The following is a 14,799-nucleotide window of genomic DNA, read 5'->3' as shown; positions in this document are numbered from 1 at the left end:
AATTAGAAGGCTTATATAGGTCTTTTATTTAGTCTTGTACATTTCCTAGTTTTACACATTAAGATATTCCTAACTATATATCTAGTGCGTGTGTCTTGGTCTCACTCATGATATTGAGTTTGGACTTTTTACTATTTGTGGTCCTTTATTTTCTTACTTATGTCAGCACATTTTGTATATCAATCAAATATATCCTTTTTAATTTTTTTTCCTTTACAATCTAAGGATATAAAAAGCAATAAAATGTAGTTCTTGTTTTAGCCATAATGAGAGCTGCATTTTGGAGGGTATAATGTTGAATCATAGCATTTGATTAAGACAATCACTACTACAGAAATTATTTTTTACATCAGTTGGAAACGACTTTTTACATCAGTTTGTAAGCGATGTAAACCGATATGATGTGGTAAGTCCACATCCTTTCACATCAGGTTGCGACTGATGTGAAATCTTGAATTTCTACATCAGGTCCGCTTGCACTGATGTAATAGACGCACTTTGAAATTTAACCCTGCAGTTTTCACATCAGTTATACGATGGGGACTGATGTTAAATATGTATATTTCACATCAGTTTTCAAAATCACTGAAGTGAAATAATTTTTTTTTCTAATTTTTTTTTAAATGGCTTATCAAATAAGCTTGACCCCTGATTTCTTTTTAATAGTAATAAAATGAAAACAAATTATGGATAATTTTAATGCAAAAAAAAAAGTTATATTATCTAATTGGATATTACATAATCAATCCTCAATATTCCAATCTATAAAAGAGGCATAAGCATACAATATAGCTAGAAATAATCCAATAAAACAATTTTAGGCAGAAATTTCAAACAAAAAAAAAATCCACAGCAGAATCATTATTGGATTTCCCCAACTATGTCCAGTTTTAGATTTGGAAACCCCAATACCTAAAGGAAGCATATAAATCATCACCCCAGGATATGTTCCTCTTTGTATACTGAGTACACCATTTGTTAAGGCACGTTCATAATAATCTGCGTATGAGACTTCTTTTGTCCATCTAAACAGGTGCCGCGAAACCTGAAATCATTATCTTGCAACATAAATACTTCAACAGAATAAACTAAGAATCATCTCTGAATATCAAGTAATGTATCACACTGACATAGGAACACATATTCAACAATAAATCATAAACATAATACCAATAAACTACCTTTTTTTCAAGTCCAATGAACTACCATATGATAATAAATTTAGCAGATGCGCATTTTTATAAACTTTGAATAATCTATCTTTATATGCTATTTTGGGGGGCTTATGATAATAAGCTGAAAACAACATATGTGCATATCATTATCATAAGATATTTCCATAAGTCTTACAAATACATACACAAGTGTTTAGTCATACAATGAGCCCAAAAAAGTTCTTCCATACAACCTATGTTAATGAAAAAACTTAGACATATCATTACCACACTTGAAATTTATTTCTACAACCCTCACTTGCATCTTTTCTATTTCCATTTCCTAACATCTTCCCCTTAAAATTCTTCACACACGCTATCACTAGCATTTTTTAATTAATTAGTATCATTATGTCCAAACCACAACTTGATTTGAATGTTCGATGTGCACCTTGTTTCCTCTTTGAGATCTCTCTTTAACTAGTCCCTTATCACATGTTCATGATAGGTCAGAGTTATGTTACAATTTAAGTTAATTACATAAATAATTACTCAAAAGAGTAGAGTTAAAATAGAAGTCTAGACACAGAGTAGTGTACAATTACTATGTTGATGTTAGTTATGATGTATATAAACAGATCAATTGTGATTTCAAGACAAACACTTGCAAAACCCTAATTGCATCTTTTACAATACGAAATGAAAGATAGAGGAAGAGTACCTCGATGCCATCATTCCTCTGTTTTCTCCGCTTCAAAGAAGCTTGACTTTGTAACTGGAGCTCGCGGACATAATTTAGTATTTCTGCAAAAAACCTTCTTTTTGTAGTCTCTATATGATTTTTCTCCACCTCTTCTAATCTTGACAGTCTTTCAGGATCTATATGAGATAGGCGGTACAGACTAATTCCATTCCATGCTCAGATATTGGAAAATCATGCATGTATCAGGAAAAAATAAACTAAATCACTGCACACCAAGTCGTGTATACTTAACTAGTATAAAATTATATTTCCTTGTTCCTACATAATTGTATGCATGTATGAATGGGTTTGCATGTGTCTATCTGCCTGTGTTTTTCAACCAGACATTTTTTTTTGTTTATTTGTAGAAAGAATTGATAAATAACACTCACATTGTGACAATGTTTATGATCCTAGATTTACAGTAAGATAATATCGAATTTTTCAAGCCAAAGTGTATAAAAAAAATATGTAGAAGTCTAAGATCAATTAAAGGAGTTGACCAATAAAGGGATACAAACTGATTGCAACAACGAAGCCTGAACATCTATAGATGTGAACCATAATCTATGATATATGTGCTATGAAAAGTAAGTTCAAACCCAAAAGTGGGGGGGGGGGGGGGAGGCAATTCTGGTTTAAAAATAGAAAATCACCTCAGAATCCCGTCTCTTCCTCAATTGATTATCAACATCCATGGCAAATGGATCTCCAACTCCATACAATGGACGGCGTAATCTCATCATGCCCCAATCAAATAATTTCCAATCAGGATATGCACATTCAACATTGAGCCAGTATTCAGAACTCACATCAGACCAAACCTTTGACTGCAACTCTGCTAACTGCCAGAAGAGAAGTCCTTGCCAACAAGGACATGTTTCTTGTCATTTCTCGGTTATAGTTTTAATAGAAATATAATAAGTGAAGGACAATTAAGTGACATGCTGTAAGGAATTTCAGCTATCAATTTGTGGAAAATAGATGACAACAATCACTGTCAAGCCTCTTCCCGCTACGTGGGATGGACTACAACAGGAAGTTACACGAGATTTAGAGTAGAAAAACATCAAGGTTAGATATGACTCACAGTACGCTAAACATTGAAGGTTCTAGAATAATATTTACCTTCAGTCCATAAAGTTCAAGCAGGCACTTTGTCTGCAGGTCCTCTCCCCTGCTTGAAGGCAATTCTGGTTTGAAACAGTAGCACAATTCTTCAGTAAAATTGTAAAGATTCTTATTAAAATATCACTTTCATTTAGTGGATACAGAAACAAGCAAATATACGTGAAATAAAGGTAAGTCCTTTTTACTAAAATTGTTGACCTTCAAGCTCATTTAACCGATGCCGAATCTGATTTTGATGACGGCTTTCCATTGCTTCCTCCAACTTGAAGTATTGTTTCATATGCTTAATATGTTCACCATGATTCCATTTATCCATTTAAGAAGCCGTATTGAGAAAAGGCATGACTGATTTCGTTACCACATCAAACCATTCCAAGCAAAAAGCAAACATGAAACAGTGTAATCCTCATCTACAGTCCTATAAAAATATTATTGACACACTCTAGAACTCAAAAGAATAAAAAATTAAAATCAACAAAACAAATTGCAATTCCATTCAATTCTATTAAAACCTTCTCAAATTTAATCCTACAACATTCAGCTTCTGAAGGAAATTCGTTAATGATGCACAATCCTCACACCCAAAATATTAAAAATTTTAATGCGAATTGTGAAGAAATAAAAAAGACCCATTAATTAAAAAGGAAAGGTACCTTGAATTTGGATTGTTTGAGAATAGGAGCATCACCGGTGGCTCTGAGATGAACAACCACTGTCACAAAAAGATGAAAACAAAATCAAATTGAGAAAGAGAAAAGAAAAGATTGAGTGATTGATTGATGAAGAAGAAGAAGAAGTAACCTTTACGAACAGAAGTGAGTAGGGCACAAATATATCAAGCTACGAAGTTCTACTACTAAGATGTAAAATTCAATACAATTATTGGTTAAGCTATGTACGAGTTTCTAAACCACCATGATCCATAACTAAATTGACATAATATATTCCAAAAACATAAGGCATGAATAAAAACTAAAAATGTAGCTCCAATATTTAAAGACACTCCTAAAATGAAGGCATTTCAAACCAACGGATTGTGAAGAACACCGTGTTAATTCTTGTTCCATTTCTACCTTGCAAGAATCTTTAAGTTCAACAAAAATATTGTACTTTGATTGTATGCAATTGAAGTCTGAGTTTGTGCTAAAGCGTGTGGCAACAACTAAAGAAAAACAATATATATTCACATTTTGGAATTAGCAGGTTACATCGACCAGCAACTGTCATTTTAGTGTTAGCCCCATGCCATAGAACAAGCGTAGTTGACAACCAGTTTTCCATCAAAGCCAAAATTCTGAAAAATCAAAGTGGCCCATAAGAGAAAATGAAAACATAAGGATATAATCAAAGATACTCTAGTATGATAAATTGATTATGTGAGATAAACTAAGATACACAATATAAAAAGGGACAATAATATGGACATCAGGCTTGTCACATATGGGATGGCTTAACGAGCATGACACATGCCTTACAAAACCAGCAAGTTTTCATGCTTGATGAGGGAAATTGGATAGACAAAAAGCAACCGTGGTTCAGTTCTACTACTGTTTCTGAAATTTAGGTTTCTTTCAAACTTACGAGACTATAACTATGAGCTCATACTAAAAGTAATCTGAAAATTGTAGAGTAAAATTGCTTAACATGTTGCGATTAAATGCACTTTAAGTAATAGTCAGATTTTACCATTTACATGAAATAAATCTGCTGGAGCATTGTGATAGGGACCTTGGTGTTATGGGTTGTCCAATTCCCCCATTAAGCAGTATGAAATGATTGGTGGAGTATTTAAGTGCCTTAGTTATTCCCCCCTGATATCTAGCTTTTAATGGAGGGTTCCTCAAGTGTTTGGATAATTATCAATTGGTATTATTGCTGGTTGCCGATAGCTCAAATAGGTAAAGCGCTGTAGTGTGCAACCACCGGGATGTCAGCTCTCAAGAGCGGTGCTATGATAGGAATTTGAGTATTATGGAGTGCCCAAGTCTCACATTGAGTAGTATGAGATGCTTTTAAGGGAGGGTTCATATGAGCTAATGGTTCCAGTAGTACTTCTATCTAGACACCTACTAACTACACATATTAATTGTCGCAGAGAAGCTCAACAACTACCATACGACTCTACCAATCCCCGCCTCAAAAAATAAAATGTCATAAACAATACTACAACATTGAAACAATAATTAACAAGAAGCAAAAGGCATCATAATATTCACTAACAAAGAAAGAAAAGCCAAGCAATTTTATGTTTTTACCAAACAAAGAGATAGCCACAAAAAGGCCAAAACCTACAATTTTTCCTCTATAGTTTTTACACAAGAAAGATAACAAGAAGGCCAAAACCTACAATCTTTCTTCTCCCAGCCGCCCCTCACCTCTCTTCATGCTTATCTCCCCTTTTCTTCAATTTCTTCATGTAATCAACACACAAATTACAAGCATGGGATCCTTAGACCACTTTGGTTAGCTTATAAGCACCAAAAATTTCTCTTCTCCATCTTAATCAAAACCTTCCCTCCATCTCTCTTTTGAGAAGTGTTCCAAAATCAAGCTTTTGGGAATTTGATTCTAATTTTGGACTTGGTGTGTACTCATGGTGGGTTATGAAGATGGTTAGGAGCAAGATACAAGAATAAAGGAGTTAGGGGTTTGATGCAAAAGTTGATACAAGGTGAGAATCATAAATTAAAACTTGAATTTGAATTGTTATAGATTGAATTGTTGATTAAGTTTAATGGGTATGTGAATTGTGTGAGAAAGTTTGAATTTCTATGATAAATTTTCATGGTATAGTAGCTTGGTTCATGAAATGAGATAATTAGAGAATTGTTGTTGAAGATCATTGTTGATGGTTTGTTGTTGATGTAAGAAAGATGAGTTGGTGATCAAAATGGTGTATTGTTGTTAAAGGTGATTGTACTTGAACCTTATGAAAATTGGGTAAAAATTCGTATGGCATATTGGTAGTATATTCATCATATCTCTTTCTGTGTAATCTGGAATTAAGTAATTGTTGAAGTTTCGGATTCTACACTTATTTCCCTTCAAATCGGATATAAATTTCGTGTGATTTGGATTAGTGACGAACTCAGAAAGTGCGTTTGAAGTTGTGAATTTCTGCTGGAAAATTGCTACGGGTTTTGGGACAGGGCTCCACTAAAATGGTAATAACTTTCTCTCTGTAACTTGGAATCAAGTGATTTTTAGTGCTGTGGATGGCTAACGAAATTTCCGACGTTTTGGTACCAGTTTCACGAATTTTGACCCATTATTGAAGTCTAGAGACTACTTTGAAGTATGGGGACTGATGTAGGACTTGTGCTGAACCAAAGATTAAGTTGTTGATGTTTAAGCTAGTGCAACTTTGGTTTTTCTTTGGAGAATTGAAATAAAGGCAGAAGTGAAGAGCAATGGCTGATGCTTATTTGTTCAAGGATTCAGAATAGGATGAGGTGAGTTCCTTTAGATAGAAAAACTTCCCTTTGGGTAGTTATATTATGCCACTAAAATGATGGTTTATGATATTGTGCTTAAAACATAATTAGTGACATTATGACTTAAATTAAATACATATGCTAGTGTATTCTAAAATATCTCTTATATTAATAAACATGCTTATGGTAGTGTAGGAATTGGAGGAAAGATTGTTAGACAAGTTTTAATGCATTTGTGAATAAATACATGATTTCGGCTAAAATTCCGGAAGTTGAGATTATTGGATTTTTATGACTTTAATTCAATTCTTAGATAATGTAAATGAAACTTTTAAGAACATGTTTTGGAATTCTCCAATTTATATCCTACCATAATGCCTATGTTTGAGAAAGCAAGAAAATGTTTAGAATAAATTAGCCATGGATATCAGTGATGAGTAGGTCACAAACCCGAGAAAATTTATTATGACATAGCTATGAGCATCCTATTATTATTTCAGGATAAAGACGGAATTACTACGTCTTTATTAACAGATTTAGAAATATTATTATAAGGAAATCAGTTAAGATAAAATGTCTCTCTAACTCCCCGTTAGTAATGGAGTTGAGGGTTATTTCAGTTATCAGAGATCAGTCAGTTTATAGTATTAAAACATGTTTAAGCCGTGGCTTTCGCTATCCCGCCAGTTGGATACGAAAGGTTCCCGCCAGTTGGAACGGGCACTATCCGTGAGGATGACCCCACGATAATCAGAGGAGTCCGGTATCCCCGTCAGTTGGGTTCCCGCCAGTTGGAAATTATTACCGGTCAGAGTGGAATAAATTCCCGGGTTACTCCACCTGGGTTTATTCCGTAAAATCAACTCATATAATATTGTTTGTTCAACGCTAACATTTCTAACATAATATGACAGACATTAAGATTATAATTATGGCTATGATTTTAGTATTAGTATCAGAATTATAATAGTATTTCAGACAGCGATCCTAGTTATCCCTCGATCGCTCAGTTATGCATGACACAACTGTATAAACCCAAAATGGGTTGAGTTTAGAGACAGATGGCAATCCTAGGTTCCCTGAGATTGCCTACAGCCTAGGATAGGTGGAACTCACTGAGACATCCTGTCTCATCCCAATCCCTTTTATTTTATTTCAGATACACAGGTGGTTCGCAAGCAGGGCAGTTCGTGATTAAGTAGCAAAAGAAGCTGGACAATTATGTTTACTTGTCATTGCATGTATGTTGTACACGTCAGTGGTATTATTTGAAATGTATAGACAAGTTGTTTTATAATATGTTCAGAAGAAATTTTTATTATTGTAATTTTAATGTATCCAATGCCAAGTTTAACGAGCATACTAGATATCCTAGGTAATTTCTAGTATGGGTGTTACAATTTGGTATCAGAGCAGGTCGATTCAGATCGTGCTTTGGGTGATTAGAATTCAATAAAACGTAGTGGGACCGTTGGGTTTCGGATATTTATTTTAAATGTCGTATCTAGCTGAGCCTGATCAACTCAACCTAGTATGTGACAGCTAGAACAAATGTCTGAGGGCTGAATAGGACCTAGGAGGAATGAAGCATGCAGAGAAGGAAAGTCAAGGTGTTAGGTTTTATAACGAATTTTGATAAGGAAGTATTCAACGACAAATGGTGGCTGGTAAACTGTGAAGTTGAAGGTTCTTCAAGGACATAAGGGAAATGTTAAGATTAAGATGGAGCACTCTGGTATTGTTGAACGACACTTTTATGTGGATACCGTAAAAGTAAGATATTCAGGGTGACTATGGGATGATTGCAACTTTGACAAGAGCCGCAATATAAGAAGCATAAGTAAGGTATAGAGGAAATGAGTATTTCTAAAGGCGTAACTAGAACTACGGGGTCAGAAGATGAACTTGATATGAAAAAATTATCCGACGAACAATGGAATTCATAAACTCTCAGTGGATGTAGAGTATGTAATAAGTGAATGACTCGAATGCCCGAAACAAGCCGAATTTTGATGTTTGAGTTGTTAAGTGAACTAATTAAGGAATAAGTAAATTATTTTGGAGCAGACAAGGAAATCCCCTCAATGCGAGCATTGAATGGGCAACGTAAGTCAGATAAACTATGTTGGATCAGTCGCACCTCCCGAAATCTAAAGTGCTAGATTTATGAATCAGTAAAGTGAAGATGCTATGCAACATAAGAGTCAAAAAGGATGAATAAATAGTAGTGGAAAGATCCTTATGGATTAGAGCACGATTTGGATGTTTTTTTTTTATTATTATTAGCAAGGAATGGCAGAAAAGTTAAGCTAATAAGAATTGTACACTAAGGAAATTGAATAAGACCCCTTGCATTTATCATGATATTAAATTGTTCTTCGAACTAAGAAATACAAGTATAACAGTAAGTGGAAAGAGATCTCGGTAATGGTCAGAGACAAGATGTAACTTTTAATCGAAACAAAAAAAAATGAAATGAAGACTGAATAAGAAGTTGCCAAAGTACAGTGAACTAATGGACGAATGATGTCAAGCTCTTTCAACAAAATGTTGAGGACAAGAATGTATTAACGCATGAATACAATAGGTTGATGTGTTAAGGATTAATCAAGATTTTTGAATTTGAAAATTATTTTAAGGTTCTGATACAGGAAAAAAATTGTTGCTAGTGTAAAAGAGTTAAGAACGAATTAAAGTATTGAGGAGTTAAACATTTTTATTTGATGATTTTTCTTATGCAAGTGTCTTGAAAACCAAAAGAATGATTTTGTTAATTAAATCGAATTTTGGGAGTCGAAGTTATTACAGAGGAGATCGTAAGTATAACTGTCATTACAGACAAGAACAAACTAAATGGAAATAAGCCTCGAATATTCAAGTATGTTTTAGTTCATAAATAACGTGAATGTGAGAATCATTCAAGGAACACTTTACGAGAACAAGTATGTAGTGCATGTTTAAAGAAGAAAAAAATTTGCAGTAATTGAAAATAACTCGTCAGTGATTATAAGTCGGTGCTCGAAATAGCAAGAAGTGTAGAGTTAGCCCCATGTTCATAACATGTAGTAATGAGATGGAGAAATTTACAGTATGGTTGGAGCAGTACGCCTAAGCGAAGTGAACTAATAAATCAGAGTAGCACAGCAAGATATTAATCAGCAAGAAGTAACATAATGTGCAAAAGTTTAAGACTTTGAATGAGATATTCATGGGAAATCTTAAGAGATGAATTAAACAATTTTCCAAACCGCATAATTCGCAGATATTAAAAGTTCAAGTAGTAAGAGTAGGATAAAGGTGTTCCTACCTTATTAAATATAAGAAATTGGAATCACCTATAGTATGTAACCCCGTTAATCGACGCGGTGATTTTGAAGAATGACTTAGAAGTATCAGATTAGTTAAAAAGGAGTCATGTATGAGGAAACGAATGTGAATGTTGTATCTTGAAGATTTTATTTTTATTTTGGTTTGAAATACTATCATGGAATATCAGGTATATTAACATGTATCTGAGGGAATAGATACTACTCAAAATATGAATGCAAATGCTTGAATGTAATTTTAGTTGTGAAGTTCAGGAATCTAAATTCCATATTTTTGAGGTAAAGAAAAGATTGATATCACACAAGTTAGAAAATTATGTGAGCTACGATATAGGACTATGCATATTCAGGTTATGAGTATGGAATTAAGAAAAAGATGATAAGACATTCCCTAGAGTAACAACTATAACAATATTGTTCAGGAATGAATTGTATATTTTGAACATATAAGCTCAAGAGAAGATCTATGATGACACTTTCTACTCATCCTAATATGATCAAGGTGTATGATCAAGGTGTATCGTGATTGATTTAAAATCTGGGATAGATGAAGCAAAATTGAATGACTACAAATATATGTTATGTATTAAGCTATCAGTTGTACTACCTCGTGTATTGTGTACTCGTCAGTCAGTGCATCATTCTCATATAAGATTTTTATATTTAATGTACTCGCCAGTTAGTACACTATGTATTTAAATCGGACTTATGGATTGTACTCGTCAGTTAGTACTTCCAACAGATGTTTGAGGTAGCACCATGTTGAGTTTATTCATATAAAACATAACAGATATTAGATGTAATACCTCCTATTTATATGTTGAATAATGCAGAAAGTTGGAACAATTCTAACATTTGTTGGAATAAATTTAACGTCAGATATTGTTATGAGTATGGACGATCTTATACAGAATATGGTATGATTATCATTATAAGACCTCGTTATTTGGGGCATAGTTCAGAAATAAAATTTTAATGGGACCAGACATAGCATGAAAGATCACTCAAAGGTCATATCCGTCCAAGACAAGATAAAAGTTGATGAAGTTGATAGAAGTGTTACTCTAGTAAACGTACGAGATTTTTCAAGAATTCAGTAAAGGTAAACAAGTAGGAGTAACCTAAGACAATTTATAAAGAGTATGTGGAACAAGGAATTTACTCGAAAGATATCAGATACATCGGTTAGCTTTACAATCCACTATGTTCGGAATGTGTATAATGTATTCCACAAACCACAGATAAGAAGGTTATTATCGAATCTTTTCGACATATGAGATTGGAAAACATGTCCTGAAATCGGTTTAACATATTAATTCAAGTTAGATGTTTCTGTGGCTAAGTAGACAGAAGACTTTATGTAACAAGGGAAACTGATAATTTAGTTGGATAAAGAGGATCATGGGTAACAGACGTATACGAAAGTCTAAGATCGAAAGTAAAGAGGAATTATTTGTACTTATTATCGGGTAAACTCTAAATTTTGAGGACGAAATTTCTTTAAGGGGAGTAGAGTGTAATACCCCGCATATAAAATTCAGTATCAATTATTTGATCTTTGTTTATTTAGAGAAGGGCAAAATGGTAATTTCGCATAAGACTTTCTGGACCGAATCAAATTATTCCAACGGATCACGGTGAATGTAATATTCCGCTTAAAACTTTCACGACATTTTATCGGATATTTTAGTTGAGGAAGAGTGTAGAAAAAGGTATTTTGGTCATTACAATCTAAGGGCTATTAAAGGATAACCATACAAAATTTCTTCATTTTCTCCACTCATTTCTCTTCCTACCAAAATCAGATTTTTTCCACCCTTCTCTCTCTTCTCCCAGCCGCCCCTCACCTCTCTTCATGCTTATCTCCCCTTTTCTTCAATTTCTTCATGTAATCAACACACAAATTACAAGCATGGGATCCTTAGACCACTTTGGTTAGCTTATAAGCACCAAAAATTTCCCTTCTCCATCTTAATCAAAACCTTCCCTCCATCTCTCTTTTGAGAAGTGTTCCAAAATCAAGCTTTTGGGAATTTGATTCTAATTTTGGACTTGGTGTGTACTCATGGTGGGTTATGAAGATGGTTAGGAGCAAGATACAAGAATAAAGGAGTTAGGGGTTTGATGCAAAAGTTGATACAAGGTGAGAATCTTAAATTCAAACTTGAATTTGAATTGTTATAGATTGAATTGTTGATTAAGTTTAATGGGTATGTGAATTGTGTGAGAAAGTTTGAATTTCTATGATAAATTTTCATGGTATAGTAGCTTGGTTCATGAAATGAGATAATTAGAGAATTGTTGTTGAAGATCATTGTTGATGGTTTGTTGTTGATGTAAGAAAGATGAGTTGGTGATCAAAATGGTGTATTGTTGTTAAAGGTGATTGTACTTGAACCTTATGAAAATTGGGTAAAAATTCGTATGGCATATTGGTAGTATATTCATCATATCTCTTTCTGTGTAATCTGGAATTAAGTAATTGTTGAAGTTTCGGATTCTACACTTATTTCCCTTCAAATCGGATATAAATTTCGTGTGATTTGGATTAGTGACGAACTCAGAAAGTGCGTTTGAAGTTGTGAATTTCTGCTGGAAAATTGCTACGGGTTTTGGGACAGGGCTCCACTAAAATGGTAATAACTTTCTCTCTGTAACTTGGAATCAAGTGATTTTTAGTGCTGTGGATGGCTAACGAAATTTCCGACGTTTTGGTACCAGTTTCACGAATTTTGACCCATTATTGAAGTCTAGAGACTACTTTGAAGTATGGGGACTGATGTAGGACTTGTGCTGAACCAAAGATTAAGTTGTTGATGTTTAAGCTAGTGCAACTTTGGTTTTTCTTTGGAGAATTGAAATAAAGGCAGAAGTGAAGAGCAATGGCTGATGCTTATTTGTTCAAGGATTCAGAATAGGATGAGGTGAGTTCCTTTAGATAGAAAAACTTCCCTTTGGGTAGTTATATTATGCCACTAAAATGATGGTTTATGATATTGTGCTTAAAACATAATTAGTGACATTATGACTTAAATTAAATACATATGCTAGTGTATTCTAAAATATCTCTTATATTAATAAACATGCTTATGGTAGTGTAGGAATTGGAGGAAAGATTGTTAGACAAGTTTTAATGCATTTGTGAATAAATACATGATTTCGGCTAAAATTCCGGAAGTTGAGATTATTGGATTTTTATGACTTTAATTCAATTCTTAGATAATGTAAATGAAACTTTTAAGAACATGTTTTGGAATTCTCCAATTTATATCCTACCATAATGCCTATGTTTGAGAAAGCAAGAAAATGTTTAGAATAAATTAGCCATGGATATCAGTGATGAGTAGGTCACAAACCCGAGAAAATTTATTATGACATAGCTATGAGCATCCTATTATTATTTCAGGATAAAGACGGAATTACTACGTCTTTATTAACAGATTTAGAAATATTATTATAAGGAAATCAGTTAAGATAAAATGTCTCTCTAACTCCCCGTTAGTAATGGAGTTGAGGGTTATTTCAGTTATCAGAGATCAGTCAGTTTATAGTATTAAAACATGTTTAAGCCGTGGCTTTCGCTATCCCGCCAGTTGGATACGAAAGGTTCCCGCCAGTTGGAACGGGCACTATCCGTGAGGATGACCCCACGATAATCAGAGGAGTCCGGTATCCCCGTCAGTTGGGTTCCCGCCAGTTGGAAATTATTACCGGTCAGAGTGGAATAAATTCCCGGGTTACTCCACCTGGGTTTATTCCGTAAAATCAACTCATATAATATTGTTTGTTCAACGCTAACATTTCTAACATAATATGACAGACATTAAGATTATAATTATGGCTATGATTTTAGTATTAGTATCAGAATTATAATAGTATTTCAGACAGCGATCCTAGTTATCCCTCGATCGCTCAGTTATGCATGACACAACTGTATAAACCCAAAATGGGTTGAGTTTAGAGACAGATGGCAATCCTAGGTTCCCTGAGATTGCCTACAGCCTAGGATAGGTGGAACTCACTGAGACATCCTGTCTCATCCCAATCCCTTTTATTTTATTTCAGATACACAGGTGGTTCGCAAGCAGGGCAGTTCGTGATTAAGTAGCAAAAGAAGCTGGACAATTATGTTTACTTGTCATTGCATGTATGTTGTACACGTCAGTGGTATTATTTGAAATGTATAGACAAGTTGTTTTATAATATGTTCAGAAGAAATTTTTATTATTGTAATTTTAATGTATCCAATGCCAAGTTTAACGAGCATACTAGATATCCTAGGTAATTTCTAGTATGGGTGTTACAATTTGGTATCAGAGCAGGTCGATTCAGATCGTGCTTTGGGTGATTAGAATTCAATAAAACGTAGTGGGACCGTTGGGTTTCGGATATTTATTTTAAATGTCGTATCTAGCTGAGCCTGATCAACTCAACCTAGTATGTGACAGCTAGAACAAATGTCTGAGGGCTGAATAGGACCTAGGAGGAATGAAGCATGCAGAGAAGGAAAGTCAAGGTGTTAGGTTTTATAACGAATTTTGATAAGGAAGTATTCAACGACAAATGGTGGCTGGTAAACTGTGAAGTTGAAGGTTCTTCAAGGACATAAGGGAAATGTTAAGATTAAGATGGAGCACTCTGGTATTGTTGAACGACACTTTTATGTGGATACCGTAAAAGTAAGATATTCAGGGTGACTATGGGATGATTGCAACTTTGACAAGAGCCGCAATATAAGAAGCATAAGTAAGGTATAGAGGAAATGAGTATTTCTAAAGGCGTAACTAGAACTACGGGGTCAGAAGATGAACTTGATATGAAAAAATTATCCGACGAACAATGGAATTCATAAACTCTCAGTGGATGTAGAGTATGTAATAAGTGAATGACTCGAATGCCCGAAACAAGCCGAATTTTGATGTTTGAGTTGTTAAGTGAACTAATTAAGGAATAAGTAAATTATTTTGGAGCAGACAAGGAAATCCCCTCAATGCGAGCATTGAATGGGCAAC

The 14,799-nt window shown here is 34.1% G+C and overlaps 2 long non-coding RNA genes across 3 annotated transcripts; one reads left to right on the top strand and one right to left on the bottom strand.

Moving 5' to 3' along the window:
* Positions 1-691: 691 nt before the first annotated feature.
* On the bottom strand, positions 692-4,388 carry LOC146916794 (uncharacterized). Its single transcript, XR_015014040.1, has 2 exons — positions 4,215-4,388; positions 692-1,045 (listed from the first exon to the last, which is right to left on the bottom strand). It is a non-coding gene; the product is annotated as an uncharacterized LOC146916794 (long non-coding RNA).
* A 988-nt stretch (positions 4,389-5,376) lies between these two features.
* On the top strand, positions 5,377-14,053 carry LOC146916793 (uncharacterized). 2 transcript variants are annotated; one of them, XR_015015280.1, is made up of 7 exons: positions 5,377-5,698; positions 6,108-6,191; positions 6,277-6,479; positions 7,621-11,930; positions 12,340-12,423; positions 12,509-12,711; positions 13,853-14,053. It is a non-coding gene; the product is annotated as an uncharacterized LOC146916793 (long non-coding RNA). The 2 variants fall into 2 exon arrangements; XR_015015279.1 differs by lacking the exon at positions 5,377-5,698 and having other exon boundaries at positions 5,707-6,191.
* The last annotated feature ends 746 nt before the right edge of the window (positions 14,054-14,799 follow it).

This window comes from Medicago sativa, chromosome 6, assembly GCF_051527215.1.
Source record: "Medicago sativa cultivar Bolivia chromosome 6, Bolivia_mono, whole genome shotgun sequence".
Classification (NCBI taxonomy): domain Eukaryota; kingdom Viridiplantae; phylum Streptophyta; class Magnoliopsida; order Fabales; family Fabaceae; genus Medicago; species Medicago sativa.
Note: the sequence above shows the minus strand (reverse complement) of the source record. Positions and strands in the feature narration are given on the sequence as shown.